The following is a 14860-nucleotide window of genomic DNA, read 5'->3' as shown; positions in this document are numbered from 1 at the left end:
CCGAGTCAACAACGTTAACTTATTCCAGCCTCAGTCGACCTGAGGCTGGAATAACTTTGATATTATTTAATTTAATTCAACCTAATTTGTTGTTGTTGAAAACACAGCATTCCAAACTGTACATTGTCATATTCTTTGTAAGACTCTGTTATAGTTGTTGATTTTTTAAAATGTGTGTTGACTTATTTATAACATTACGTAGTCATATTTTCAAATCTCCAGTCAGCTTTTAGCACTGAATTAATGTAGGGCCCCATGGAATGTGTGTTATAGCTCTATTAAATTCTCAATTCTGCTATTCTGCTATAAAATGACACTCGGCCGCTGGGCTGCCAGCCCCCATCAAAGGATACTTGTCACTGGGCCTAACAACTTATCTGGGGGAAACCCTGATAGTCTTTTAACCATGTTGTAAATAATACATTGCAAACAGAGGCCAATTCATTTTTAAAATTTGCATTACAAGACAAAAGACTGCCCTGAAGCACTGATGATTTTCTCACTAGTAGGAGAAAAACAGGGACCAGCTTACACTGGAGCTGCAGAATCACTTTAAGATCTGCTTTATAATGTTAGCAGCCCAGTTTGACATATTAATAAAAATGTTGGAAGCTCACATGTAAAGGAACTGAACCAGTTAATGTGATCTAACTGATCTTGAAAAGCAGCTGGCAGTAGAGCTTTATGCACACACACAGACAGCGACGCATTCACAATTACACCATGAATTCACAGCTTTTACAAATTATGAGTGGTGAAAAACCCCGTAAAATCTGGACTTTTCAGATTTGTATTTATGTTATACAACCCTTTTGGAGTAGCTGTGTAGAATGGACTAAATGTCAAACTCATTCATTTCTAAACATCTGAAGTTTTTCTGGGACTAAGATTCGTCTTGGTCAATTCAGTTAAAAACCTTCTTAAGCCTAAAAGACACATCAACAGCACTAAAATAATGCACATAATGAGTGATGGTAATAAATACACAGAGTCAATGTCAGTCCTTATTGGTTTATTTCATCCATCTCTCCTGATTGTTTACACACATCAGGCTCAAAATTCTCTTCTCTCTGTCTGTATGTTCACATTCTGTATCTCTTTCTGAAGCATAACATTACTAGAAAGCTTGTGATAAAGGATCAACATAGGGAAGCTTTAATTCACACCCGGCCTTTTCAACCTTCTCTTACACTTTACACATAATTGTTGCAGCAGATTTCAGTCTCTTGTTCGTTCCCTCGGTACATTTTTAATAATATACATATTTTCAGGGGTTACAGTGCAGACAAAAATAAAATATCTCACATACAGTGGATAAATTGCCATACCTCACATTTTCCTTGAAAGTTGCTTGGCATGCTGAAAATCTCCCTGTTGTGGTTCAAATTGCAGATGTAGCCCGAAAGAATATAGAAATAAATGTAAATCTCTCTCTCTGTGTGTGTGTGTGTGCCTGAGGAAGCTCTATCTGTCCTTTGATTCCAGGGTGAGACGGTTGCATTTCAACGCGGCAGCTAAAATTGCAGCGGTTGACTAAATATGGATGTGCAGCCGCAACATTAAAGAGGGAGACATAATTGAAGAACATAACTACAGGACATCCCAGAATAAGGTGGGGTGATGGTTGTCGCAGTGACGAATCGGTCTCAAGATGGGGTTGGGAGGAGTCCTGCTCCTCTTTCTCTCCCTGTTGCCCCACAATTTTCATGTCACTCTGCTTCCATCCTGCTTCCTTCTTGATTTCTCTCTCACGCTAGGAAGCTTCCCATCACACATACATGTTCATAGGAAGGTGAAACTACATCCAGATTTAGTCCAGTATTTAGCTTCAAGGTTAGATTTTTTTTTTTGCTGAAATTAAAAAGTTTTTTAAACAGAACACCTGTGTCAACACCTAAAGCCTATACTGCAGACACATCCCCAGTATTCAGTATAGGCTGCACCTTTGCTTTTACCTTTACTTCCATGTAGCCCAAAGAACAAAAAAATAAAACAAAATATTAAGAAAAATCTCGCTAGAAAGAGTGAACTCCACCTGGGTGGACATGCATATGAAGTGGCAGGCCGCTCTTCAGCTAAATCATTGTGTTTTCGTGCCAAACAAAGAATAAGGAAAATTGACAGACAAAAAATGTAGGAAATATATATCTGGAATACTTGGCACATCCCCAAATTGGCTTGTATGTAATTGTAAAATTGTTTGTTTTAGTAGTAGTTTTATGTGTTTGTAAAAAGGAAAATGATACCTTCTTCTCCAAAGCTTAGATGTTTTTTCATGCCTGTGATAAATCAGACCGTTCTCCCCAAAAATACAGCTGTATGAGTCGTTGTGCAAGCAGCTTATTAAGATCCATATTTACGTTTATTGTTGGGCGGCAAAGGAGGAAGTCAGGTGCCTTAGTATAAAGAGCGACAAAATCCACATAGGGAGGAGGTCAAGGTGGATGGATGGGTCAAACAAACACAGGACCTTCACCCAGGAGAGCACTGTTTGTGTCAAGGGTGAAACCAAAAGTCAACATTGTCTTACTTAACTTACGTCACATATGTAACGTAAGTTCTAAATTACTTTTTTTGTGCCTAAACCTACCAAACTGTGACCTTTTCATAACGTTAACCACATGTTTTGTAAGCGTTTCACAATGTTAAGAAGGTCCAGTATGCCTGGTACTCTCCAACAGTCATATATGTTGTTTTGGGAACAGTTATATTTCTTGTTTTGGGAGTCATTGGCAAACGATCGGTTCTGTCAGTATGAAGATGTGTTGGATAAAATCCAGGGGCTTGCCACTCCATCAGACATCTCATCTCATCTGCACTGCTATAACAGAGCCACACAGAAAATCTACTATCTTACAGACAGGAGTAGCTAGCTTAAAAGAAAAAAAAAAATCCCGAAATAAGGTGGGTTTGTATAAAATTTGAAAGCGCAGTCATTTCAGCTGGCTAAGTTGGAAGATGACGATGCTATCAAATAGCCCTGTAAGCCAGAGAAGGACCGTGGTCGTTAATTTCTGATCAGTGGAGTATATGGCACAGCGACAGTGGATCAAGCAGTTCTGATTGTGTGGTTGGTCGACAGATGATGAGACAGCAGGCCTGTGGGTAATGATGGGTTGAGACCTTCACAATCAGTGATGACAGCAATCATATAATGGGTCCTTACTTCTCCTCAGAAAAGGTAATACCAGCCTTCTTCATATACTTCATACTGTAGATCAGCTGTAATCAATGATAGCATTAACGTGGGTGGGTGGCTGATGGGGTAAATCTCACATGTTGAACCATGTGACTAGGCCAGATCTGTGAAAACAATGAAGGTTAGTTCAACTTCTTCCATCTGTAGGACTGAAGAACACAAATACATCTCCTCAGTGCCGCTGCTGTGTCATCTGTTACTATATTTTGAATGCGATTTCAAAAATATATTTAAAAAATTTTTAAAAGCTCCATTTTTAGTCAAAAATCTGTTGGAGTGTTTCCAAAACCAGTGCCTGTATAACTGTGACGGTATGTCCAGACAGAACGTAAAGAAAATTTTAGAGGGGGTGCAATTGCACATGTCAATGGAAAGACGTGTGGGTAAGAACAGACACAAAATTGCTCTCCGTGGCACAAATGTAAGTGAAGATAGGTCCATCCATCCATCCATCCATTTTCTACCGCTTGGTCCCCGTTAGGGGGTCGCGGGTGACTGGAGCCTATCCCAGTGACTTCGGACCTTAGGCAGGGCACACCCTGGACAGTGGCCAACTCGTCGCAGGGCGAACACAGACACAGACAAGGACAGACAACCATTCACTCACACATTCATTCAATACGGGCAATTTTAGAGTTATCAATTAACCTACACATGCATGTCTTTTGGACGGTGGGAGGAAGCCGGAGAACCCGGAGAGAACCCACGGTAACACGGGGAGGACATGCAGACTCCACCCAGAGAGATTGTGTGATGTTGGTCCGGTCCGGGAATCGAACCCACGAACCCACGATCTCCTTATTGGGAGGCAGGAGCTGTAGCCGCTCTGCCACCGTGCACCCCAAGATAGGTCCATATGCATTGAAAATGTTTTTCAACTAGAGCAAAAAATCTAGGGGCTTAATGATTCTAATGCTGTGTCTCAATTTGTGTACTTCCATACTTACACTGTTATGTGGAACGAACTTGGCACCCAAAAGCAGGACACACGGACAGAGCTGATCAAGGTCTGAACAGGTTTATTGTGTGGATAGATCAGGAGATCGCGGCGTGTCTGGCGAAGTGCGTTGTAGTACGGAGAGTTCGACCGGACTGGACGGAGGCTGGAGGGTGGTGCGTTGAGCGGAGACCAGGGAAGCGGGTTCTGGACTGGCTGGCGTGGTTGAAGGCTGGGCTGATCGGGTGAAGACACGCTGACTAGAGTCCGATGGCCGTGGCACAAGGAAGTGATCACCGGCAGCACAGAGGTCTACAACGGAGACAGACAATGTTACCATAAGGTAAGTACAGACAAACTTCAAAAGGTATCTTACTTGAGCCATTACGTATAGCGCGTACTGGGTACGAAGACGATCTGGCGCTAGAAGTGTGGATGAGCCCGGTAGATAACTGTGGTGGTTGATGATGATGATGATGATCAGGTGTGCCGGTAATCAATAGCAGCCGGGAGATCTGGAAACCAGCCCAGAACCCAGACACACACACACACACAAACAAGACGGACAGGGGACCGCCAGGAAACACAGGGGAAGGCAGATACAGAAGAGGACAAAAGGATCAGGGGGCATAGTGGCTAACTATGACATACACTTACTATTTTGAGTGCATAAGTGCATTCACACCGATAATTATGGCAAAATAAAGCGCACTACAAGTACCTGGATGATGTACATATAACGGTCAAAAAGTTGAGTGTGGAACGCTGGACACTTCTCACCCTCAATGGTCGCCATCTTGGCTAGCGGAAGGGGAGCGGTTGCTCCGGTAAAAACCGTGCTATATAAATGTAAGTTATACATGTGTTTTTTTCCACTACAACTGTACTGTTGTTGGATAGAAGCCATCAGTTTGTTTATAGTGAACACAGAGTACAACATGGAAGTGTACTAAAGGAAGTATCCGAATTAAGACACAGCGTAAGCATGTTACTAGCTAGATACAGCTATCATCTGTACAGATGGTACATTGACTGGACAAATAAACACAGACTGCACAAACAGTTGAGTAGTCAAATGCAAAGTAAGATTGCCGCCCAATCTAAATGAGTTAGTAGCTACTATTTCAAGTATAAAGCTAAGTTCTGCGTTCCAGGATGAATGTAGATGCTACAATGAAAGGAATATTATGGGGGAACTGCGAACGTTGGGAACATACTGAACTTAAAGATCAACTGCGAAGAAGTCAATTATGCTGCAGGAGTGGTTTGAGAAGGTTCTACAGACAATTCAGTGATTTTTTATTCTCTTATTATTTTAGACTCTTAGGCTGCCATTGGAATCCATTGTAACTGCAAGTTGACTGCAGTTCTCTCTCTCTTAACCCAACCAACAGTGGCAGATGGCCGCCCACCCTGAGTCTTTTTCTGCTCGAGGTTTCTGCCTCTCAAAAGGAAGTTTTTTCCTTGCCACTGTATCAAGTGCTTGCTCATGGTGGGAATTGTTGGGTCTCTGTAAATAATATTATAAAGAGTACGGTCTAGACCTGCTCTATAGGACAAATGCAATGAGATAACTTCTGTTATGAATTGGCGAAATATAAATAAATAAACAAATAAAATGAATACATACAGTTGCTGTTTTCCGCAATGGAGCAAGCTGCAAACTTTTCAGAGGCTAGGAGGTTAAGCCTACAGGGAATAATTCTTTCATACTCTAAAGACTTAGAAGTATTCCTTTATACAGTATATAAAGATAAATACAGTATATTAGTAAAAACAGCTAACCACCAAGTTAGCTTCCGGTTTTATAGGTTCTCAAAACTACATCTAAAAAAAATTTACCAGTTCTAACGAAAAGGGAAAAAAATCACCTAAGCTATCTTGTCAAATTGAGAACTTATGAATTCGAATTAGATGCTGTGTGTGTAGCAGGACTGGACATATTTCAGCATCTATTTGTGCACACACACACACACACACACACACACACACTCACACACACACACACACACACACACACCAGTTTGAGTCTTCCAGTTACCAGTGTGAGAACAGGAGAGGACCCCAACCATAAGTAACACATGGTGCTACCAGCCTCTGCCAGGACCCATCTGTGACTGTGTATCTGTGCGTGTACATGTGTATGTGCGGTTGTGTGAGTGTGTGTGCGTGCATTATAAATTGATAAACATATCTGACAAGTGCATTGCAAGCACCCAAGGGCATTATCATGTTTGCAAACAACTCCCCCTTTGCCCCCCTCCACACACTCTCCCACCATTCACACACACACATAGACACACACAAACACACACACAGTCACAAGTACACACACTCCCTGAGGAGTAGCGATTGTTTAATGATTCAATTAGCTGTGTGGCGTGCTGAGAGCTAGAGGCAAGATGGAGTGATAATTGATAAACATGTTTAATCCTGAGAGAGAGAGAGAGAGAGAGAGAGAGAGAGAGAGAGAGAGGAGGGGTAGAAAGATAAAACCAGACAGATAGAGCACACACACATACACACACACACACACACTTCAAATATTTTTACACAATGGCTCATTTAGTTCTGACTTATGTTCATTAGGTAGCAGTCTTTGTCTGAACCAGTTTAAGTAACATTAGGCACGTCTCCATCCACCTGCTTTTATGAGCTGCATAAAAACTCTTGTGGAAACACCAACAATTCAAAAAGGCTGATGTGGAAATTTGACATATCTGAGGAGAGAACGTGCAATAAATGCTGATAGAAACAGATAAAAACAGACGTTTTGAATGCAGCTTGACAGTGAGGCACCTGCTTCTACTTATACTGAAGACCAAGCCTTGATGTCACTCACTGTTAGCTGCCTCCACTTCACCAGAAATCCCCAGGGGTGTACGTTACAGCAATATACCTGGTTTGATTCCAGAAGGGGAGCCTTGTTTCATGTCACCGCCCTCTCTATCACCGCCCTCTCTCAATTGTGACTGATGTATTAGAGTTGCTGCTGCTCGAGTAATTATGTAATCCTCTCACAACCTTTGGAATATAGTCATAGTATTGTCATAAAAGAGGCTGATGGAAAAACACACAGATTCACATTTTATTTAGCAGAACATTTCAGAACATTCCAGAAATTTAATTCAGACTTGTGTAACATTTATACACACAATGATTATATAACTATTGTGCTGTGAATGGAGAGCTGCAGTCCTATCCTAATACTGGGGTTGCTACTGTTACACTGGCTTCATTCCTTAATTTACTTTGAGAAGTTGGATGGACTTCCTTACAGTCAAGAAGAAATAGCCATCTCATGTTATTCATTTATAAAACTCTACTGTTAAAGCTTCCAGACTACCTCACATCTCTTCTCTCATTTAAATCTTGTAACTATAGTACACAATACAGTAACTAGCCAACCTTTGATATCTGTCAAGTAGGCACTAATGTTGGCAGAACTGGTTTCAAACTGCCCTCACACTACAGTGTGATCTGATCATGATTCTTGTAACTTGTTTTCTGTCAGTTTACTTCTGTACCACATCTCATCTTAACAAACATACAACCACAATAATTCTGTTATCATTCAACAACTACAGCTCCCATGAGGCTTAGACAGTGCTCCTTTGTCCACTGTTGCCTTCAAATGGTGCAATATGCTGCAAACTGGAAATTATGTACGCAAAATGCTTGGGATTCAAGTGGTATAAGAGAACACTTGCTGTGGTGACAAATAACAAAAAAATGCTTTCCTTTTTAGTGAGACATTTTGTGTTTTCATTTTGTGTCACATTTCAACATCATGTTTGGAGTGACGAATGGTTGGCAACAATACAATGATTTCAAAAGTAAAAGTTACTTCCTTGGGAGCACAGCAACAGAAACTTTCAAATGGACTTTTCTCATGAACATATTAAACATGACGAACACATGTTGTTGTGGTTGTTGTTGATGGTAAACCACAGATCTCAGTAGCAATAGTTTTCATTGAGAACTCTTTTCTGCTGAATTCTGCTAAACTCAGCGGCACATGTTTCAAAATGTGGGCAAATAAAACGACTGCTATCTGCTGTGAGAAATATGTTTTTTTTTTGTTTTATATTTTCCAACATTGTAGTTAAAACTTCTGCATCAAAAATGTCAGATTACTGCATTTTGAGGTCCATGTAAGTAGGTTACAAAAAACAATTGACAATAGATGATTTAGTACATTTAACTGCTGTTACGCACATCTACATCTGTTTACCAACGTGTTGTTTTGTTTACTGAGGCTTATTTGTTTACTTGTTTCCATTCATGTTTGCAGCAAGGCCACCTTTCAGCACTGTGCAGTCTCAGTGGAAAGAGAGTTTAAACAGCTGCTCTGTGTGTATGTTTGCCTGTGTCTACATGTGCCTGTATTTGTGTGTGTGGGTGGGGAGGGAGTAAACAGGGGAAGTCAGCGAGATCTTTTGTATTGAAGAGAAACGTTGACTTCACCTTCCTGGTTGGCCTTTGGCTGAGGGATTATGGGTAGAGCTCGTCAGGTGACTCTGGGATCAGAAAGGTCTCCATGAGTGAAAAACAAATTTGTTCCCACACAAGCAGCGTGTAGCAATTTAAAGGAAAACAAATTACTTTTTTATATCATCAAATTATTAATTGTGGAAAAAAAACCTTTTTACCCTTTAAAGTCTCTGTTCCACAGGTATGTACAGTAACAATACATTTTACCTTTGTCCTCATGTGACTTTTTTCCTTGTGTTTTTGCTTGAAGTGTTTTTCATTGTGTCATTTGGAAAAATATGATCTTACAAGACACCACAAATATATATAAACCAGATCCATAATGCAGTGCATGCATTTTCAAATGATCCTACAACATGCCCAAAAATAAAACTTACATTATCATTATTGTATTATTGTATCATTATTGCTAAATAAATAGTTCTGCTTGCCTTCCTTTTCAAGCTTTTTAAACTTAAACAAAGTTAAACAACCATTCCAATTTATGATCATCAGTCCATTGGAATATTTCAAGCCAACAAGTCCTCTAAACTGAAAAACACAACACTTTTTTTTTCATTGACTTGCTTAATGACTCATATGCACATTTTCTAATTTTGTGTCTCTATCTGTCTTCCAAAACTGTTGAAAAAACAAATTCATATGAGTATTTTCTGATTGGCAACCTGCATAGTTATGGTTTGGTTAGGTTTAGGTAACTACGTGGAAAGATTGTGGTCATGGTTAAAATAAACACATTTTGACAGTTGGTAGGAAACAAACTGCGGTTTCATGTGTCACACACGTTGACAGTTGACTGAAGAAAATGGCACTCACTTTCAACACACACAGCTAACACAATCTATTTTCCTCCTGAATATTTGTCAATATCTGCCAATCTCAATAGCTAGAAGAAGAAAACCAGTTCATATTTGTGCATATTGGCTTCCAAATAAGTGTGTTGTAACATATGATTCAGGACTATATTTTTGCTCAATATGTAAATGTGTACTTAATTTTGGTTTTGACATTATATTTTCAGAAAAAACTTCCTCACACTTGGATAAAAAACTTACTTTCATTGGTGTTAACATTGTAACATTGAAACACTATAAGCTGTTTCTGTAGGTAAAGCATTTCAGATGTAGGATTTATATGTTCTTCTTCATTATAGTCAGGCAGTTCCACAGTCAAATCATTTCACATTTCCATTGTTATTGCTGGTAGCAGGACGATGTGTATTTGACTGCGGTAACACTGTAGAAACTTGAAGATATACAGCATCTACCCATTCTTGTGGTTTATAGAATCTCACTCATGCAGTGACAGGCCACTTGTTCAGCTGCAGCTGAAGCTGTTTGTGTTTCCTGAAGAATTTTGAGACCACATTTAATCTACTTGTGACCCAAATCAGGGTCCTGACCCAGATTATGAAACACACTGATGTCGCTGATTAGAGGCCAAATCCCAACATGTCAGTTTCAGGACCCCGAGCCCCCAGAGCGAAGCCCGCCCTGAAGAGAACCCACTGTTCGGCTGGAGACACACTCACTTCACCCTATTAGCCCCTTGTAGGAGAGAGAGGGATATTTGTGTGTGTGTGTGTGAGGGAGAGAGAGTTTGTGTCCTGCTGGGTGGCAGAATTAAAGGAGAGGTCTGTTTGAGAAGAGCCTTTGAAATGGACACACATGAACTTGCTCTCTCTTTCACACATACACACACTTAGGTACTCCTGTAGCACCCTTTATTGACCATAACCATCTGGCGACCGTCCAGAGAGAGAGAGAGAGAAGAGGAAAGGAGAACTAGCTGTATGGTACTTTTCTTTAACCCCTTAAAGGTCCAGTGTGTAACATTTAGGAGCATCTATTGGCAGAAATGGAATATAATGTTTTTATTTAAGTATGTTTTCATTAGTGTATAATCATCTGAAAATAAGAATTGTTGTGTTTTCATTACCTTAGAATGAGCCGTTTTTATCCACAGAGGGAGCGGGTTCCCTTCCAGGGAGGTCGCCATGTTGCACCACCATATTTCTACAGTAGCCCAGAACGGACAAACCAATCAATTGCTCTAGATAGGGCCGTTCGTGTTTTTCGCAAGTTTCACAGCCACCGTAGGTTCTCCTACATGCTTGGAATGGGAGGGTGATGCGAGCGATATTCAAATGGTTGCAAACTGCAATTTCACCGCTGGATGCCACTAAATCATACACACTGGACCTTTAACATACACTTTTCCAGTTTTTACCCCCTCAAATAGCTTTAAGGTTGTTAAAATCATCTTATTCCACACAGTCTAATAGCATCACATACAGAGCATTTTGTATCATTCTTTTCCAACTCTACGTTGAAGCTATATGATGTTCACACTGAGTGAAATATTAAAACCCAAGACTCCATGATTTTTATGGCTGCACCATTCCATCAAACAGAAATATTAGATGTCTTTTGCATCATTTCCCAAAATTCAGCCTGACATATTTGGCATCTTTGGAAATGTTGGGATTTCCAGTAGAATTTAAAATAAAATTCTGTGGGTTTGCACATATTTTGGCTGCAAAGTATGAGTTTGTTATCACCAACCCAATGGCAGGCAAGTGAGGTTTAATGTGTTAAAAACATTGTGAAATATTATTAATTGTATTTATGCAGGTTACCTGATGGCAACAATAACTATTTAAAAACAAGAGTCTAAAAAGGAGCTTTTAGTTTGAGATATTTGGTAAAAAGAAAGTTAAAACCAAGCACATGCCTATGTATTTAAACTGATAAGTAGATGCTAATGTGTGAATAGGATGAAAAGAATGAAAATGATTAGAGGAACCTGAAGTGACCTAGAGAAGGCAGAAGAGAGAAGAGAAAGAAATTGGCCAACAGAAAGAATTAGAGTATGAGGGACATGAAAATTGGTAGATATACTGTGGGATAGACATTGGAAAATGAGACTCAAAAAACAGAAATGTTTACAGAAAGAGAGAAAGGACAAGGTTATGGGAGAAGAAGAGAGAAAGCGTGAGAAGACAAATGGAAATCTCTCAACTCTCTCCTCATTCTTCAGTCCTTTGTGCAATTACCTCGGGGTGGTTTGAACCATAACAATTACCATAAAATTACTGTAACAATTTGTGGTTGTTATTCAGATGAAAATCTGTAAATATTGACTTTTAGCAGTGTCAATCACAAAATATGAGTATTGTCAAAAAAAGACAATAGAGAGGAGTTTTGTTGTTGTTGCCAAATAAAAGTGTGAAGTGTTAACTTAAGGGAAACTGAAGGGAAGTGGGAAAAGTAATAGAGGAAAAGAAACAGGCTTCCTACTGGTCATGATGTCTCCAGTTTTCAGACCTACCGTAGTGGTAACCAAACTGTCCACTCAAAAAACATGAAAAAATAACAGAGTTTCCTTCCAAATGAAAGTTAAGCATCTTGTGGGTTAGTATTTAAATCATGTCATCATGTCATTTGCTTGTAAAAAACTTTATTTTTAGAACAGAAACATTTCTGTTTATTACATTTTATCTGATCAATTTTGCACAATGTTTCTATTTTGAATGTGTAGCATTTTGTAATCTATTCATACATCTTTAAAGAGCTCAAATTAATTCATGAAAAAGTCATACAATTTTACTCCCGCAAAAGAAAGCATGAGGGTTGCAAGAAGAGAGTAAGGTAGGAGGGAAGACAGTGAAACAGGTAAAAAAAAAATAACAAAAGAGCAAGAGAAAACAAGCCCAGGATGGCTGGCTGAAAAAGAAAAAGAATCAAACTGACCCTGCTCGATCACCAGCCCCCTGTCTCTCATAATTGCAGCATCTCCAAAACAACCAAAACAAACCAAATCTGGCCTAATGTATTTCCCTGTCACATCTGCCTGGCGGGAGCCAAATAGCTGCTCCTAGAGAGAAATGTCTTTTTGAAAAACAGCACTGGTAAATATGCCTCTCTGCATGGCAGATAGTAGTCTGGGCCCTCCTCCCCTCTCATCTCTCCTCTCATTTATTCTCTTTCACTTTCCATCTGTTTATTTCCAAGGTAAAGAGAATCACTCTGTGGATGTCAAAACGTGCTTCTCACACAGTCACACATTCTTTCTCACTTTCTCCACAACTCTGTTCTTATTTGCTTTGCTTTTCAGTCATGGCAAAAATGTTGCTATTTATTTCTGCATGTCTTCATTTCTTTAAACAATCTTGAACATTTCTTAAATGTTGCTTAATCACATTAACAGCATTTTGATGGCGTCTTCATTCTGCATCATTTAATATATTTGTTGAAATTAAGGTCTTGTCTGGCATTTACAGTAACCTTGGTAACTTGAAAAGGAAAGAGGGATTTTAATTGTTGTACAGTCTTGCCACTTTGTCACTGTCAAAGTTGTGAAAGGTACACATTTTATATTTTGTGAGGGGCAGAGACAAAATACTTCAAACATCTCTGATGGTAGCCTATATTGCGGAAAAATGTGCTGAACAACAACAAATCAATGACACCAGTTCTAGGAAACATCATGCATTTGTTTTTTCAGCATTTAACAAATGTTTAAGCTTTTAAACAATTTTTTTCAATAATACTGAATGAATGTTGCAGTTTTTCAAAAGCTAGCTGTAAAAAGTTGCCCCAACAGTATAAAATGGTGTTGTCTGCATAAAGACAAACACAACAGACATTTACAGAGGAGATGATAAATAACTGAATAACTAAATAACAAAAACCATTGGCACTGCAGATTTCTAAATTTGTACATTGTCATAGAAGTGGTCTTAAACTGAGTTAGGTGAGTTCATTGTTGAGGTCCATGGATATTTTTCTGTTATTTACTGTATTTATTTCTATTTCTTTATATGCGTATGTAGATAATCAAAAAACAGGAAAATTGGGAAATCAATTTATTTTGCAGGAAAATTAGGGGAAAATAATGCACCTAATAGTAATAATTATAGTGTAAGAAGAGCAGTCAATTAATTGTTTTTTCTACCTCTCTGTTGTGCTCCAAGGCTGCAACCAACACAGAGAAAAGAGTGACTGTTTCACTAACATTTGCCTCCACTTCAATCCAGGTGTTATGTGAAACAAGGAGAGCGCCATTTTCAGGTAGGGCCTATGTTCAAGGACAAGAGCTGTCCTCTGCTATAGGATAAAAAAGAAATTCAAAAGCTTTTTTATCACCCGAATTTCAAGATTGAATCCTGATAGATTCGGTCCGCAAACAATTATTCCAGTTCAACAAATGCTCACATTTGACTAATCTCAAGGTTCAAATAATTCCCCTTCCCCCTGAATAAGAAAATCTCAGTCTCAGTATTCTGCAGATGAAATGCCCATAATGGATATCAGAAGTATCTGGTTCATGCTGCTTTGATACTACTTGTTCCGCTATACTCACACTTGCATTTTCTTAATTCTGCATTATAACTAATTGTAAGATTTGGATAATTTAATTGTGTTTTTGTTTGTGTGTGTGCATGTTTATCACTAAAATTTTTAAAAACATAAGCATTAGGTCTAAGGGCAGTAAATACCCAGTTCTGTGTTTTCTTAAAGTTTCATTCATGCCACCAAAATACCCCACCTTCAAACTAAAAGTGCTAAGGTTTTACAGTGCGGCTTTCACAGCTGATAATGACGAACTAACCTGAATGACAAATCACCTCCCTAATAACAGGAATATGTTTTCGTGTCTGTGTGTCTGAATGTGTGCGTTTGAAAGCAGGTTGTATGTCATAGGAAGGGATTAACAGTATTTTAATGAGGGTTTAATGTTTATGTTCACAGGCTGACACAGGCAGACAGACATGTACTATACTCAACAAATGATAGGTCTCACACACACACACACACATACATACACATACACACTCACACAGGAAGGCAGACATACAGAGAGACAAACAGATCAGTGTTTTAATGCCTCTCAAACAGTATTAATGACATGACTAAAGCTTATTAGAGGGTTAGAGGATGTTAGCCAGTCACTCAAACACAGAATTATGTAGTATGAATGTTTATGTGTTGATGTAGTTAATATAATTACAGAAAGGAAACAGAACTCACTGTCACCTCCTTGTACTGTAAGTACATTAGCTGTCCATCAGCTTTTTTCACATTTTCAACTCAACTCATGAAAAAGACTTATTTCCAAAAAATATTAAGTTCTTCTTATACACGTTTCTCAGAGACGTTAAATTCATCAGCATCAACCTCTGACCCCTTTACATTTGCATAAATAAATTCTATTAGTATTATTTTATT

At 39.0% G+C, this 14860-nt stretch overlaps 1 long non-coding RNA gene across 1 annotated transcript; it reads right to left on the bottom strand.

Moving 5' to 3' along the window:
* Nucleotides 1–4201: 4201 nt before the first annotated feature.
* LOC122877792 lies at nucleotides 4202–5056 on the bottom strand. Its single transcript, XR_006378335.1, has 2 exons — nucleotides 4538–5056; nucleotides 4202–4448 (listed from the first exon to the last, which is right to left on the bottom strand). It is a non-coding gene; the product is annotated as an uncharacterized LOC122877792 (long non-coding RNA).
* Between the last annotated feature and the right edge of the window lie 9804 nt (nucleotides 5057–14860).

Source organism: Siniperca chuatsi, linkage group LG6 (genome assembly GCF_020085105.1).
Source record: "Siniperca chuatsi isolate FFG_IHB_CAS linkage group LG6, ASM2008510v1, whole genome shotgun sequence".
Taxonomy (NCBI): Eukaryota; Metazoa; Chordata; class Actinopteri; order Centrarchiformes; family Sinipercidae; genus Siniperca; species Siniperca chuatsi.
Note: the sequence above shows the minus strand (reverse complement) of the source record. Positions and strands in the feature narration are given on the sequence as shown.